The following is a 4,144-nucleotide window of genomic DNA, read 5'->3' as shown; positions in this document are numbered from 1 at the left end:
TTATGAATATTTTTTGATGAAATTTTACAGTTAGGTAGATTTTTTTACTTAAAATCCAAAATTAAATAAAAATTTCGAATTTCCTTATTAGAAATCCCGGAATTCCCAAAAAATTTTAAAAAATCCCAAAAGTGGGATTTTTTGGTTTTTTGCCTATTATATCCATACCAGGGGCGGGGTTATCGAAACCCGTTACAAAATGATTAAGAACATATTGGGTCATATAAAACAGGTCACTATAATTTGATATCGACTATGCGATTTGAGAATTTTTGCTCAAAATTGAATTTTCCATAAAAAATAGGTTTTTTTTTGGATGAACCTGGTCCCCTCGGTATCAAAAATTTTTAGGTTTTGTTTCATTTATCGTATTTTATGGAAAGTCAGATTTCAAAAAAGTATAAATTCTATATACATCTTCTTAGAAACTTTTTAGATAACTTAAAAAGAAAAAGATACTTTTTTCCCAAAAAAATGGCAAAAAAATCGCCTTTTTTTAATTTTTTAAATTAAAATGCCTATAACTTTGGACTCAGTCATGATTTTTACATAATTCTTTCACTGCTTGATATATAAACTTGTTGTTAAGCGAATAAAAAAAATGGGAATATTTGGACCCGCTATTATCAAAAAACTAAAGTAAGGACGGTAAAAATTTTAAAATTTAATTTTCAAATGCGAATATCTCCTAAACTATAAGAGATAATTTACTGCTAGATAGTGCTCGATGAGGAGATTCTATATACGATTTTTTTTTAAATCGGAACTCAAATGAAGAAATAGGATAGTTTTAAAAATTTAACATAGCCGAGGTGTCCTAATTTGAGGACCCCCGCCGGGCCCCTGCTTGGCCTATAAGGTCCAAATTCAAAACCTAAACTCGACAATACCTCTTTGTGCATACCAAATTTCATTAAAATCGGATTAACCGTTTAGAAGTTACCGAATTATTTCCCTCTTTTTTTTTTCCTATACCACTGTGCAATGTTTATATGATTATGATTAAGAGTAAAAATAAAGTAATTAACGGAAAGGTTACTACAGTTCTCCCCTACTAGACTTTTATGTGGCGAAGCGAACAGAAAGTCATTTTGATCTCCGAGATTTTTTTGGCCTCATTTTGCACTTCATTGGTATCTTCAAAAGTATAAGCCGGCTTTAATCTATCAATGGAAATGTTTACTTCTTTATTATTAATTTTTAGTTTAAAGTATTTGGAGTATTTATTAAGAACTGGATATGGGCCTTCATATGGTGGAGTTAGAGATTTTTTCACTTTGTCATTTCGTACAAAGACAAAATTTGTGTCTTTTAATCCAGGGTTAAGAAATGGTTTTTGGACATTATGATGAGCTGTATCGACAGGCTGAATAACGAATTCTGACTGATATGTTGTGTTTGATGATGCTAAAAATTCTCCAGGTAAACGTAATTGAGTACCTAATACTAATTCAGTTGGTGTAGCATTTATGTCAGGTTTATGAATAGATCTTAATCCAAGTAGTATTATTGGTAGTTGGCGTGACCAATTTGCATTTTTGCTACACATAATTGAAGCCTTAAGAGTTCGATGGAAGCGTTCAATAATTCCATTACTCTGCGGGTGATATGCTGTAGTTCTCTTCAGTCCTCAAAATAAGCCGGCTGGGATTACAAGTGGTAACGTCACCAATTGAAGAAGAACTTGAATTGGTTTTATTTGGGATGTTTGAATTATTTTGAAGTGAAGGTTTGGCGGAATTATGACGTAATTCCACCGAATTGTTTAGTTTTTTGAAACATCAAAATTACATGGCGGGCTGCACTTACGAGCACGATTACCAAACTTTTTATGGTAATAACAAAATGATATATTTTGTGGTGAACTGTTTCTGCGTGATGATGACGATGAACGTTTAATATCCTTTTGTAAGGAGGATAATGTTTTCTCAATCTGCAAAAGTCTTTCGGAAACATCATTTGAAACGGCATCAATTGCAATATTCTTGTTTGTGGGACATGTAATTGATTCCACCGACTTTATATGAGTAGAGTCAAAAATGTCATCTGCTATTGCACCAAGTTCATCCAACGGGCAATTGGGGCTACTTTTCAATACGCATGCTAGAACTGCACGTACAGAGACTGGCAAACGCTGAATCCATAATTGTTTAATTAACTGCATGTCATTAGTAATATCTGTCCTTTGTAGAAGTGTTAAAATGTGACTTGGTTTACTATCTCCCAACTGAATTCCTGTCATCAATTGTTCCAATCGATCCATTGGAGATGCAGAAAATTTTTTGATAAGAATTTGTTTTATTGTTTCATACTTATTGGATTGTGGAGGATTTCGAACAATGTCAAAAACTTGCTCATGCAGTTTTTCATCCATGTACATTATTGCTATATTGAACTCGGTCTGGTCTTGCTGATCTTGATTCATTCTTCCAAAGCCGTTGATTTGAAAAAATGCTTCTAAACGAGTGAACCATGCTTGAATGCTACCAATTGAATAGGCTTGTAATTGAGGAATTTGAACTCGTGTAGCGAAACTGGAAATATCTGCTGAATCCGATATGTTGTTGGACGAATTGGTATTTGCAGATGCATAGGGGATTGAATTGTTTGATTGATTTTCCATTTTTTTTCGGGGTCACCAATTATAGAATTGAGTGTACTATTTTTATTTTTTATAAAAATTATGTTTATTGAAAGAAATTGAAATGAAAATTAAAATTCATTTTTATGATTATTTTTAAAACAAAAAAGTTTAAAGCAATGTTTATATGATTATGATTAAAAGTAAAAATAAAGTAATTAACGGAAAGGTTACTACACTAATATAACTTCAAAACATTTAAATAAATTAAATAATATTACTCCACAAACGAATACATCCTTAAAAAAAAGGCAACAAAAAATACAGTGAACGCAAATGAAGAACGTAGTGCTAAAGTTATTACAAACGAATCAGAAAATAACACAAATGAAGAACGTAGTGCTGAAGTTATTACAAATGAACCAGAAAATAATAGAAAAGATTCCATTTTATCTTCGTCACATTACATTTTGGAGAAACCTTTAAATAAATTCTCCAATAATATTTCTCATTATGTGGGGAGTAAAAAACTAAATGTTTAAAAATATTTTCAATATCATCGTTTAAAAATTACATTAATTTTAATAGGATAGATTATTACCCTATTGAAACTTTTAATATTAATGATATATCCATAATGATTCGAAATGACGAAGGAAAAGATATTGATTTAGAGAAATATATTCCAGTTTATTGCACTTTACACTTCAAAAAAAATATATAATGATTAAAATTAAATAAAATTCATAGAATTTTAAAATTTCAACAATCTTCTTGGCTTAAAAAGTACATATCATTGAATAATTTCCATAGAACAAATGTTAAAAATGCATTTGAAAAAAACTTTTTCAAATTGCTCAAAAATGCGAATAAATGGGAAAATGTAAGTAAAAGACTAGGAGCCCGTGCTTTAATAGCAAAACCTGAAATTCATTCCATCAGTATTTTCGAAGAAAATATGTTAGCTGTTGAGCTAAATAAAACATATTCCTTTTATAATAAATCTAGGATTTACGATTCTAGAAATGGAAGATGTATGATTTCCATTATAATTATATTGTACCTAAATACAATTCAGAAGTACAACTTAATTACATGGATACCGACTCATTCAATTATACTATAGAAACATATGATTTCTATAAAGAAATAATAAATGACATCGATTTAAGATTCGGCACTTCCGAATATGATAGTAATAATCGGTTTGGTATACCAAAAAAGAATAAGAAAGTTTTAGGTATGATGAAGGATGAAAATAATGGTGTAGTTATGAAAGAGTTTGTAGGTCTGAGAGCAAATATGTACTCATTTAAAACAGAAGTTCTAAAAGAAACTAAAAAGGCTAAGGATGTGAAAAATAATGTGGACGGAAATTTAAGTCTTTCAGACTATAAAAATTGTTTATATAACAAAAAAATATATTATGGTAATATGATTGTATTTAAATCTAAATTACATGTGCTGTATACTGCACATATAAATAATATTAGTTTAAGCTATTTAGACAATAAAAGATTTATATATATGTAGTAATAATATAAATCTCTTGCTTGGGGTCAT

The sequence above is a fragment of the Lucilia sericata genome, unplaced genomic scaffold (assembly GCF_015586225.1).
Source record: "Lucilia sericata isolate MDLA Ls3-8-SP2 unplaced genomic scaffold, ASM1558622v1 Contig001515F_arrow, whole genome shotgun sequence".
Classification (NCBI taxonomy): Eukaryota; Metazoa; Arthropoda; class Insecta; order Diptera; family Calliphoridae; genus Lucilia; species Lucilia sericata.
The sequence above is the reverse complement of the archived record's forward strand: the minus strand, read 5'-3'. Positions refer to the sequence as shown.